This window comes from Symphalangus syndactylus, chromosome 5 (genome assembly GCF_028878055.3).
Source record: "Symphalangus syndactylus isolate Jambi chromosome 5, NHGRI_mSymSyn1-v2.1_pri, whole genome shotgun sequence".
Classification (NCBI taxonomy): Eukaryota; Metazoa; Chordata; class Mammalia; order Primates; family Hylobatidae; genus Symphalangus; species Symphalangus syndactylus.
The window spans coordinates 92,843,450-92,856,390 of record NC_072427.2 but is presented as its reverse complement, the minus strand read 5'-3'; the positions used below and the strand labels follow the sequence as shown (position 1 = coordinate 92,856,390).

The following is a 12,941-nucleotide window of genomic DNA, read 5'->3' as shown; positions in this document are numbered from 1 at the left end:
ACAAATAACAGGAGGCTCTGAAGAAGAACTAAAGCAATGAAACTTAGCAGATACTAACAATATAACTCAAGAAAATTTGTTGAAATTTGCTTTGCAGGTTCTTTTTTTTGTTTTTTTGAGACGGAGTCTCGCTGTGTCGCCCAGGCTGGAGTGCAGTGGCGCAATCTCGGCTCACTGCAAGCTCCGCCTCCCGGGTTCACGCCATTCTCCTGCCTCAGCCTCTCCGAGTAGCTGGGACTACAGGCGCCCACCACCACGCCCAGCTAATTTTTTGTATTTTTAGTAGAGACGGAGTTTCACCGTGGTCTTGATCTCCTGACCTCGTGATCCGCCCGCCTCGGCCTCCCAAAGTGCTGGGATTACAAGCGTGAGCCACCGCACCCGGCTTGCAGGTTTTTTTTTAAGAGATAGTCTTGCTGTGTTGCCTAAGCTGGAATGCCATGTGGCATAAGCATGGCTCACTGCAGCCTTGAAGTCCTGGGCTAAAGCTATCCTCCTGCCTCAGCCTCCCAAGTAGCTAGGACTACAGGCACGTGCTGCCACACCTGGCTAACTTCTTTGTTTTTATTTCTGTAGGGATGTGGTCTTGCTATGTTCCCTAGGCTGGTCTTGAACTGCTGAAGACCAGCCTCAAGTGATTCTTCCACCTTAACCTCCCAAAGTGCTGAGATTACAGATGTGAGTCAGTCACCATCTTGACCTTTACTCACGTTTTAGTCTGCTTTTAAAATTTAAACATTCTCCAGCATCAGTATTCTTCTATAGTACTGTTTTAAATGACTAGTATTCTGCGAATTAGTTAATGTTTAACGGTTCCCCATTTTTGCCAATTAGTTCATGAACAATGTTTAAGTGGATACTATTGTGGCGTTTTTTTGTTTGTTTTTTTGTGTATTGCCTTAGGTTCAGTTCCTAGAAGTTGGAATTGTTAAGGTGAAGCATGTGTACATTTTAAAGCCTTTTGATATGTTATTTTCAAATACCTTTTTAAAGTACAGTTTATGCTTCTACCAGCTACACATCAGAATTTTTCTACACCCTAGGATCCTAGGTATTTTTAAAATGTTTGCCAATTCAATAGACAAAACATAACTCAATATTTAAATTTACATTTGCTTGAATATTAGACCGAGTATGTTTTTTGGGGGGTTTGTTACTCATGTTTTTTGTGAGTTTCCTTTTATCATTCTTTGTTGATACTTCTTTTGGGTTTTAATTTTTGTCTTAATTTACCAAAGTTTCTCATTGAACCCTTGCTAGATGCCAATAACTATTCTAAATTATTTACAGGTATTAACTTACTTACTCCTAATGATAACTCTGGTACAGGTACTGTGATTGACCCAGACAGAGGTTCAGTAGCCTGCCCCAGGTCACACAGCTAGTAAGGGATGGAGCTGGGGAGCAAATCCAGGCCTGTGAGTCCCTCCTCTTAATGATCATGCTTTTGATTTTAGGGTTACTTACTGTTACTTATTGCTGGTACATTTTCCAGTTTGCGTTTGCCTTTTGTTCATGGTGTCATTTTATACAAGAGCTTTAACTTTTTGTATGGGAGAACTAAGTTTTATTTATTAGTGTAATGCCTCAAACATAACAGATTCTCATATCTGTGTGTTGAACAAATGAGAATGAACCCATCAGCAGTCTGTTGATGGTGATGACCTTTTATGTAGTGTAATATGTATCTCCTTTTAAAGGGATTCCCAGGGCTTCATAAATGATTTACTCTTTGGTTTTTATTAGGGATAGTAAGCTTATCTGTATTAGCTCTTCTGGAAGGTTTTTTATTTTTTTTTTTAATTTTTTTTATTTTTTTATTTTTTCGAGACGGAGCCTTGCTCTGTCGCCCAGGCTGGAGTGCAGTGGCGCAATCTCGGCTCACTGCAAGCTCCGCCTCCCGGGTTCACGCCATTCTCCTGCCTCAGCCTCTCCGAGTAGTTGGGACTACAGGTGCCCGCCACCACGCCCGGCTAATTTTTTTTTGTATTTTTCGTACAGACGGGGTTTCACTGTGGTCTCCATCTCCTGACCTCGTGATCTGCCCGCCTTGGCCTCCCAAAGTGCTGGGATGACAAACGTGAGCCACCGTGCCTGGCCTGGAAAGTTTTTTAGATGTAATCACTGCTTTTAAAAGGAACATGTGTTCTTAAACAAGCAAATAGGAGTTGTGAAGAATGTATTTATTGATAATGATTTGAATTGTAGATTCAAAGTGAAATGAAATAATTTCACTCTAGGAATAATTTGATGGGATTTGTTTTTTGTATTTTTAGAAAATTATAGATTTGGTCATTGTTTAAAAAGTTTTGAATAAATTTTGGCTAAGTGTAAGAAGATTCTTTGATAGGAAAACTAAAACTACAAAACTTGATATAAAAAGTTATCATTGCTTAACTTTTGGATAGTGTAGATCAACTCCTCAAAAGATGCAATTTAAGATTTTACTTTTCTCGAATTCCTGACCTCAGGTTATCCTCCTGCCTTGGGCTCCCAAAGTGCTGAGATTACAGGTATGAGCCACCGTGCCCGGCCAAGATTTTACTTTTCTTTAAGCACTCTTTCTCCTCTTTTCTCTGGTGGTGAATACCAGGCTACTTAACAGTGCCTTCTTAGTTTGGCCTCTGTATTCCTTACTTTAGTCTTTTAAAAAAGTGTAGAGATCCATATTGCTAATGGATATGCATTAGAGAGAAACACAAATAAGTTCATTTTAATTTTTATAAACCGTCCACAAAATATATTCCATGGAATCAGATACTCGGAAAGATACTCAAGATGTAAATATTTATATTGTTAACACAAATCTGGGTCTGCTTTGTATAAAGTTCCCAAAGCTTAAAAAACATTGTTGAGTGCTTGCTGTTTTTGTAACCTACTGGTTACAGCCAACTCTTTCCTCTCCCACTGCTGGTAGTAGTATTCTTCAGGCCATTTGTATTAGTCTATTCTTGCACTGCTATAAAGGAATACCTAAGACTGGGTCATTTATGAAGAAAAGAGTTTTAATTGGTACACGGTTCCACAGGCTATACATGAAGCATGGCTAGGGAGGCCTCAGGAAACTTAGAGTCATGGTAGAGGATGAAGGGGAAGCAGGCATGTCTTACGTAGCCCCAGGAGGAGGAAAAGAGAGAAGCGGGAGTGCTACACACTTCTAGACAACCAGATCTCGCGACAATGAACTCACCATCGTGAGAACAGCAAAGGGGGAGGTGTGCCCCTGTGATCCAATCACATCTCAAGAGGCCTCTCCTCCAACATGGAGAATTACAACTTGACATGAGATTTGTGTGGAGACACATATCCAAAACAATCACCATGCTTAGCCGATATTGTTAAATTCAGACTTGTTCTTTTATATTAAGCATTAATCAGTCAATTTACATGCTTATGTTAATAAAATTTAATCCATTCTGGTAGTAAAAGAATGAAATGTCAGTTTTCCTTTTCCTCGTTTCCACTTACAGGGGTAACCCCTTTTACTATTTTCCATTTTAAAATTCTTCTGTTGGTTGCCTCCATGACTTTTAATACATTAATATGTCTGTAGCTGTGTTTTACTATTTTAAAAAACTATTGAAAAATGAAACCAGATAGCTCTCAGTGCTACCTCTTTTCCAGCCAGTTTCTCCCTATCCTCTTTTAAAGTTTTTCAGTTGATTATTATTAAAATTTTATAAAAGTAATTTAAACCTCGTTCTTGGCCATCAGTTTTAGACAGTTTCTCTTGATTTCTCAGGATTTGAAATGAGAGCTTTAGAGCCCTTTATATTTCTTTTTACCTCACAGCTGTTACCCACCAGACAGTTACTTCCAGCTTGTATATAGGTATATTCACTTACACATCTTTCTTTCACTTAATTGAATTCTTTATTTTTGTCTTAGAATCTTCTGAATATTGAAAACAGAAAACTATACTGGAAGAACATAGTGTATTAAGACTCATGGAGAGGGAGATGTGATACTATGTCACTAAGGTCGTTCCAGTCATAGGAGAAATGTTACCACTGGATTGAGGTCTGGTACGTTTTAAAAGATGATTTAATTCTATGATATGTGTTCAACTTGCACTACGATAGTTTTTACTTTCACCTTTGTTCCATGCACGGCACAAATACCTGGGAACCCTTATTGCCCAACTCAAGAGCCAGAGTCCTCTGTCATCATTTTGCCTCTCTCCTAAGTGAGAGGACTGAGTTGCAGACTTGGTGTTTGTGGGTGAGGCATGTGGACTGACAGGCAGGCTCCAGTTTATTTAGCGAGTGTGAGCCCTGGCAGGAAGATTCTCTTTCTCTGCTTGCCAGGTTGAGGAGGCCTCATTAAGCAGTTTGAACTTGTGGTTTTGGCGTGTCTAGTCCTGGTGCAGATGGCTTGGTATCCTCACAGGCATTTCTTTGGCCTCACCTTTGGGGTGACTGTTCACTTGTGTTTGAGTGGCTGGGACTCAGTAGGTTCACTGGAGTAGGTATTTCTTTAGAGCCACTGGCGGAGGCTGATCATGCGGCAGATAGTTGTTTGGTATCAAGCCAATCTCTCCCCTTCTTTCTACTCCAGTTTTTCTTTACCACCCAGAATGGCATCTGCCGCTTCTGCTCTGGTTCCTGGTCCCAGCTTTCAGCTCTAGATCTTTTTGACATTCCTTAAATTATTAGTATGATCCCAGTTGCCTTTTCTTGCAGAAAACTGACAAAATCTTTGATTCACTGGTATGTCTCCATCCCATGCTTTATTTTGTGATCTTTCACTGCTTGTTTCGGTGGATGATATAGAGGAATATAGAGGATAAGAACAATATGTTTACTCTATCTAGTGTTCTAGATTTTCTTGTTAGAAGCACCCTCCTTCCCAGCTTGGGAAAACTTGAGCTGCTAGGGTGGCTGTTGGCTCCTTGGCTTGCTGTTAGTTTTAAAGGATTGTTTTCAGTCACACTTGAATTGTAGCTATCCTTGGTTCTCTTTTTACCAATGAATTCTGGTAGTATGCTTTAAGAGCTGGGTGGCCTTCCTGGCCTTTGTAAACATTTCCTGCAATGCCTAGCTTTAGTGAGCTACGAAGTTGCCCATTGGAGATGAGGCTCTATTGAAAGTCAGCACCTGTACTTCACTCCCTGCCTTTGTGACTTTGGGTTTCGACTGGGTGTTTGGAAGCACCGTTTCTTCTTTCCTTGACCTTGTTCCACATGTTTTACCCATTATCTCCTGTGAGCAGGCACAGGGCCTTTCCTTGTCACCTGGGCTTCAGCTGCTTTGAGGATGACTAGCTATCCCTTGCAGGTGCTTCCCACCAAGGTTCTTGAAAGGGAAGTTTTCGTAATGTTCATTTTTTTAAAAAGTTAGACCAACTATACCCCCTAAACTTAAGTCTGCTTGTTTTCATATGACATAGAAATTGATACAAAAATAGTTTATGTAGTTTGTGTAGATGAAGTTGCTTAAGATGACGCTTACTGTACTATTTTGTTGTCTTGATAAGTACAGTACAAAAACCAGTTTTTAAACCCTAAAGTTAATTTGCAAGAATCTTTTTGTTTTGACAATGTACTATCTATTACAACTTTTAGCTGAATAAAATCTTAACAAGTCAACTTTTATATTTTCATGATATCTAAATGAGGGAGCAAAAGTATATTTAGTATATGACAATATACTGTCATATACTGAATTTTCATAATGATCTAGGAGGCTGTTTTGGGAAGGGAGGGAGGAAGAGGATGGCACTGTTCTCCATATGTGAGTTAGTTGATTCAGAAGAGTAAAGAGTAGTCCAATATTTAAAAATTTGTGTCTATAATCCAGATTTAAATACCAGTTTACCTTCTAGCTTTATAAACAGTCTTAATGAGAAGTAGGGGACAAAAAAGAAGCAGGATCGCCCTTAGGTTAGAGAATAGAAATATCTTCTTAACGTTTTTATGAAAGATGTCCAGCAAAACTATGGTGGCAGCCTCTTTAGAGAATGAGGTATTAAAAACTTGACCAAGGTAGTCATGCCAGACTTTTGAGTATTTTTCCAAGTAAGATGGCTTCAAATTGAAAAAAAAATTTTATCCACTTGATGTTTTTCAAAACTATAAAGCTGCGTTCTATTTCTACCTAAAATATAAAATTGTTAGTATGGTATGATTTGTCATTTGAGATGATCTTGGCTAATACATTACTGGGCATAATCATAGCTATTACACATTGAGAGGATAGAGGCTGTTTCTGTGTCTCAAGCATCATTAACTGCAGATAAAAAAAAGTTAACAGTTATTCTAAATATATTTCTTATAGGGGAGAAAATGTAATCAGCATATTGTATGTTTTAGTCTGGTGTGGTGGTGCAAGCTTGTAATCCCAGCTACTCGGGAGGCTGAGGTAGGAGAACAGCTTGAACCCAGGAGGCGGAAGCTGTGGTGAGCCGAGATCACGCCATTGCACTCCAGCCTGGGCAAAAGAGCAAAACTCCATCTAAAAAAAAAAAAAGTTAATGATTAATTGTATACTTAGAAAACTTACTTTCTTTACTAGGATTCTAAATATATATATATATATTTATGTAATGAAGATTTTAGTAAGTTAACTATTTTAAAACATGTTTAATGTTTAATTTCTGATTCTAAAAGTAGTACTTTTTGGTACTTTCCTAAACTCCATAATTTAAGTAACTTTAAAAAGAATTGATGCTAAGCTAAACATTTAAATTGAGGATTATCCCAGAGCATCTGTCACTAGGCAGATGATGTTTCCTTATGTCTCTACTCCCCAAAGGAAAGTAGGAGTGCCAAGTTTTTAATATTTGTCCCTTTCAAGAAGGGGAAAGTTTTGTGATACGGAAAATGTTTAAGAGGTGGACCAGGAAACAGTCCCTCTTGACATGGAAAATGCCCAGGCTGAGTTAGGATTGCTTTATCAATATGGAGGGAATAAGAACCTGGGAGAACAAACCAAAATATTAAAGATTCATGGGTAAGAGTATGAATGAAATTGGTTTTAAAATCTTTCCCTTTTATTTCTCTCTTACCTTTATCCTTCGGAATTAAAGGAGGCTAGTACAGGTTCCAAGTAGTTCAAAAACGTACCAAAAGTTGTCAGGAGTTTAAAGGGCTGAGATTGAGTCTTTCAGGGAATGGATTAAATACTTTGGGTTAGAGAGTGATTTTCAAACCTGTCTTAAGCCTTGGCTCGTAGTGTGTAGATGATAGTATGGTGAATGATCCTGAGCTAATCTCATGAAAGCTTACATTTAAATAAATTTTCATATGGACAAGAAACCAAGAGACATTGATGTGTGACTAAAATATTGATTATTCATGGATACTGCGAGAGCTTTGCTTTTTATCTGTGGGATCTTATGCATTATGTTTCTAAAAATATAGTTTCTTTGTTTATAGGATGGAGGGTTAATATTAGATTATTTTTAAGTTTCCTTATAGCTTTAGAGTTATTGATCCTTTTTCTGACTTTTAGAACCTGACTTTTCCAGTCTTGGTTTCATTGGACTTTAACGGGTTCCAGAATTCCTGAGTAGAGAGAACATGGGAAGAAATTAAGGGACAGATGTGGGTGATGGGTGCTTAGAGATAGTGGAGAAGTGGCTTTAGGAGAAGAGAAATCGTAGTGTTAGGGATAGGACCAGCATGCTCTTCTCTTGGATTCTGATGCTTGAAATCTACTCTGTCTTAATGAAATATACTTTACAAATGCTAGACGTCTTTCTGGAGACGTTTATAGGCACTCTGGAAAAATATTTAAAAATCACGAACTTTTTCATGATGTGGAATGAATCTGTACTCTATTTAGGAGGAGATAATTACTAGGCTAGGTGGGACAAGTTGATCTATTTTAAAATAAAATTGTATCTTTTATAAGGCACAAATGGGAACTGTGTCTCCTTGACATGTTTCAAAGCATTTCTCTGAATATGTGAGATTAAAGAAACTCTCAACCACTCAGAATTGTCAGAACACTGATGTTCTTTAAAACTATCTTTGTAGCTGTTAGTATGTACTGACACAGTTGAAGTTTTTAATGTTTTATTCATTATTAGACATTTTGCATATGAATGTAATGTGTTTTATTTACAGTTACATCTTAACTGAACTTGGTTCCCAGATATGAGTATTATTTACTTGGTCTTAGTCTTCATATTTTAAGCTCTATAGGTTAATACTTAATTGGGTTTTATTTTAAAATTATTTTTGAAGCTTTATATTAAAGTGTCGTAATAAACCAAATGTTCGTTTTCCTCCACCTGGGAATGCTTGAGACTTCAGTGAGCCACGCTTTCTGTTAATGCCCACCTCTTGAGTCTTTCCATTATAGAATAAAAATGCTTTGTGTGATTTCTCTAAAATGTAATGTTTGAGAATCTATTTTAATGTATAGAAAGACATTTACATAATGCTTTTGAGTAGGTGGGGAAAAAAGTTGAGATGTTGATGGCAGCATCTGTTAGAAAAACTCCTATGTCTATATAGTAAAAAGTTAAAATTACAACAAATGCACTAATTTGTGTTCTGCATGTTATTCCATGGGATCGCCTTTGGACTAAAGTAGAATATGTTTCTAGTCCTTTATAGTTGCTGTTAATTTTGTTCTAAACCTGAAAGTGTTAACAGCAAGTTGAAAATGTGACAAAGCTCAATTTCATTTCTTGTTTATTGCTTGTTTTCCTATTGGACAATTGGAAGTAGCTTTGCCCTGGCAACTAAAATGGGCTATTTGCATAACCTAGTTTGATTGGCTAGCATCCTGACTAACAGTTCCAATCATATGGTGTCGGTTTAGTGGTAGGCTATGCTAATTAGCTGCTGTTGCTGGGGTTCAGGGATGGTTTCTGTGTGCTGTTCTGCTGCATTGTGTTGCCTGGTGAGAGACATTGATAAATGAGCGTTTAATGATCTGCAGCAGTTCCCACTCACTGCGGGCAGGCGGATTTTAGAACAGAAGTGGAAATAAGGCTTTAATTGCTCTGTTAAATAACTGTAACCAAAATATGTGTATTACATTTTAGAAGTTACGTTGTATGAAATCTTTAATTAAATACTTTATAACACAAAAGGAAAATACTTTAGCTTTGTCTCTTAAAGTATAACTCAGGTAGCAGCACTATGCACAGGTTTCCTAAAACTGTGAAATTGATCATTTTTTTCAGATCAGAAATAGTACCCTTGTAGTAAGTAGCATGCTTGATTTTTCTTTGACCTTTTATAAAGATACATGTTTGTGTTTAATAAAATATTGCAAGCTTTTGGGCAGAATTTATCTTGTGCTGCCTGTGTAGTCTAGCAAATAAGAGCATAAACTTGAATTCCCTGTTCTTGTTCTTCTTCTGTTGAATTTGAAGATCAGGTTGTTATTCACTACCTCCCGCTATTATTACTTTTCTAATTGAAGTCAGATGTTTTAACTGTTGCTTGTACCGTTATAGTTGGTTTATGTGAAGTCTTTATTGGTACTGTCAGGTGGTAGGTTCTGTAGGAAAAAAAAAATCAGTTCTTTGTTCAAGGAACATGAGGTGAAGAATAAATACATGTGACGTTAGATTAAAAATGCAAGATGACCATATGGAAAAGTGCTGTAAGGATTTATCTGGAAGGGTATAGGGGAAAAAAATTCTCTAGGCCTTTTTATGATAGGGACATGGGAAATGGATTGAGAGTCTGGGAAAGGGTTAAAGAGGAAGCCCATAGAATTTGTGTTAAGGTTTTGAATATCACTTAGGATTCAAACAGCTAGAGAGTAATAAGAAGAAAGAACATTTTAGGGTGAGGAATAGATGAGCAAAAGTAATGTTTCTGGTATTCAGTTGTCAAATGTAAGTGGTCACAGTGATCAAGGACTCCGGGGCCTTAGGTGTATCAGTGCCCCAGCTTCCAGGCAGGCTTGTGTCATTCCCTTGAAATAAGACCTGGTGTTTTACTGTTCCAGCTAGCATCATTTTTGGCTTTTTGTCACTTGGTTTTGTTGGAAGCAGGGCTCTTCACTTTTTGTGTCTGATGGTTAAAGCATAGGGCTCTTTTGCCTTCTTTTGTCCCTCCTATTGGCCCTAAAGCATTGAAACATGGATGCCAAAAATAATCCATGTGAATTTAGATGTTTGTATTAAATTTTCTATAAAGTATATCCCTTTAATTGTTCTGGCCTTTATTTAAGAGCATAGTAAAAGTAGACAAGCTAACTGGACAATCTTACAGACTAGTAAAGAATGAAAACCAACATTAAACCATAACATTTGATTCTTAATCACATGTTCCCAGGCTTATATACTGAACATGTATTCTAAAATAAATTTACAGAAATGCTTTATTCAATCAGAGTCAGAGGGGACCTAGATTCAGAATTTATAATTTAACAGAGGTGGATATGTCTTTACATAACTGTATGACATGGTGGAATATCGAGTATCCATGCTGTAAGAGAGGTGGAAATTCAGAAGAGGGAGCAATTTTTGGATTGGGACTAGGAAAAGATTCTTGGTGAAAATGGTATTTCATATGGTCTTGAGGAATGGGCAGTATTTTAACAGGTGATGTTTGAAGGCTACAGGGTGTGGAAGATGCTGTCCCAGTTGAAGATGGGGGCCTGTTCGAAAATTGCATTTACTAAGGAGATGGTAGAGGAGACTATGTTGTTGAGGGCCCTAACTGGCGGATAATATAGACTTTGAAGTTTTTCTTGTAAAAAGTGGGGGATTTTTGAATTTTTTACAGCAGTGGTTCACAATGTATTTTTTAAAAACACATGCCCTCCATGAATGTTTGCAAGTTTCAAAATAGACATTTCTTTGATTTTTAAAATGTGAAAATGTGGTATTGAGTAATTCCAAGGGGTTTTTGAGTTGCCATCATCTAAAATGGGATATGTTGTAGGAGAAGCAGATTTTTTTGTGGAGTGGAGGGAAGGGATTGATTGTACTTAGAGTCAGGTTTTGAATGGGTTAAAAGTTTTTAAAACAGCTTTATTGTGTTATAATTGGCATACAGTAAACTTCACATAATTGAAAGTATACAATTTGATGGATTTTGACAAGTATTACTTGGGAAACTTTTACCACGAGTCAGATAATGAAGATTTATTACTTCACTTTTTCCAGAATTTTATATAAACAGGATTATATATGTTCTTTTTGCCTGGTTTTAGTTCTTTTGAGAGTCATCTGTGTTGTGATACCTATCAGTAGTTCACTGTTTTGATTGCTGAGTAGTATTTCATTGTGTATATATACTTTGGTTTATCCACTTACCTGTTGAAGGACATTTGGGTTGTTTCTAGTTTTTGTCTATTACAAATAAAGATGCTATGAATATTTTTGTACAACTTTTTGTATGGACATATGTTTTTATTTCTCTTTATTTCCTAACATTGGAGTGACTCAATCATGTGGTGGGTATATGCCTAACTTTTAAAGAAAGTGCTAAATGGTTTTACAAGGTAGTTGTAACATTTTACATTTTCACCAGCAGTTCAGGAGAGTTTCAGTTGCTTCACATTTTGCCATATTTGGTGGTCAGCCTTTTTAATTTTAGCCATTCTAGTACTTGGGTAGTGATATCTCATTGTGCTTCCCTGTAATTAATGTTGTTGAGCATCTTTGTATGTACTTTTTTGCCCCCTGTATGTCATGTTTGGTGAAGTGTTTGTTCAAATCTTTTGTCATTCTTTTTTCGGTTATTGAACTTTTAGAGTTCCTTATACGTTTGATACAAATCCTTTATCAAATACATGATTTACTAAGCTTTTCTCCTAGTCCATGGCTTGTCTTTTTAGTCTCTTAAAAGTGTCTTGAAGATCTGATGTTTTAAATTTTTATGAGGCCTAATTTATCCATTTGTTCTTTTATGAAAGCTGCTTTTGGAAAGTTTTTGCATAATTGTCCCACGATCAAAAACGTTTTTGCCTATGTTTGTTGTTTTTTTTTTTTTTTCCCCACTAGATTTTACAGTTTTAGGTTTTATATTTAAGTCTATGGTCCATTTGGAGTTAATATTTGTTAATAGTGTGCTGCAAAGTATAGATCAAAGATTGCCTTTTTTTTGCAAATGGATATTCATTTATTGTAGAACCATTTTTCAAAAGGACTGTCCTTTCTCCACTGAATTGCCTTTGCACCTTTGTTAAAAATCAGTCTTCCGTATATGCGTGGGTCTGTTTGTGGACTTTCCATTCTGTTCCATTAATCTATTTGTCTGTCTTGATACCAATACCATATTATGTTGACCTACTGTGGCCTTAATAATAAGTAATGCAATCAGGTAGTTTTAATTCTACAACTTTCCTCTTATTCAAAGTTTTTATAACTGCTCTAGGTCTTTTGCATTTTCATATGAATTTTCAAATCAGTTTGCTAATTTCTTCAAAAAAGTCTGCTAGGGTGTTGATTGGGTTGTGTTGAATATATAGATAATTTCAGAAGAATTGATACTTTAACAATATTGATTCTTTGGACCCGTGTACATATGTCTATTTAGCCCTTTTTCTCATTTTTCTAATTTTCAGTATGCAGTTTTTTCACGTATTTTGTCAGGTTTATGCCTAAGTATTTCATATTTTTGTCACTATTCTAAGTGGCTTTTAAATTTCAGTTTCTGATGTATAGTTACAGTACTAGCACATAGAAATACAGTTGATTTAAATATATCCTTGTATTCTGCAACCTTGCTAAAATCACTTATTAATGCAGCTTTTTGGTTAGGTTCCATTACATTTTCTATCTAGATAATCACATTGCCTATGACGAGAGACAATTTTGCTGCTTTCCAGTTTGGTTACCTTGTATGTATTTCTTTTTCTTGCCGTACTATGTTGGCTCCAACCTCTATGGAATATGAAATATATATGGAACATAGACTACAATGTTGAATAGAAGTAGTGAAAGAGGACATTCTGTTTTGTTCTTTATGTTAGAGGAACAAACAGTATGTTAGCTGTAGAGTTTTTTGTCAGTGTCCTTCATCA

At 36.6% G+C, this 12,941-nt stretch overlaps 1 protein-coding gene across 16 annotated transcripts in view; it reads left to right on the top strand.

The window, feature by feature from the left end:
* Positions 1-12,941, top strand: part of DYRK1A (dual specificity tyrosine phosphorylation regulated kinase 1A) — a 150,065-nt gene that overhangs the window by 61,362 nt on the left and 75,762 nt on the right. For 2 of the 16 annotated variants that reach the window (XM_063639281.1, XM_063639277.1), the window contains exons 4-5: positions 1,330-2,513; positions 3,889-4,025. The exons of 8 other annotated variants lie outside the window; for them this stretch is intronic. The gene's annotated coding sequence lies outside the window, so the exon portion shown is untranslated. Of the gene's footprint in view, positions 1-576; positions 679-1,329; positions 2,514-3,888; positions 4,026-12,941 lie in introns of all 16 variants that reach the window. 6 more of the 16 variants (XM_063639285.1, XM_063639283.1, XM_063639278.1 and 3 more) reach the window with 5 other exon arrangements.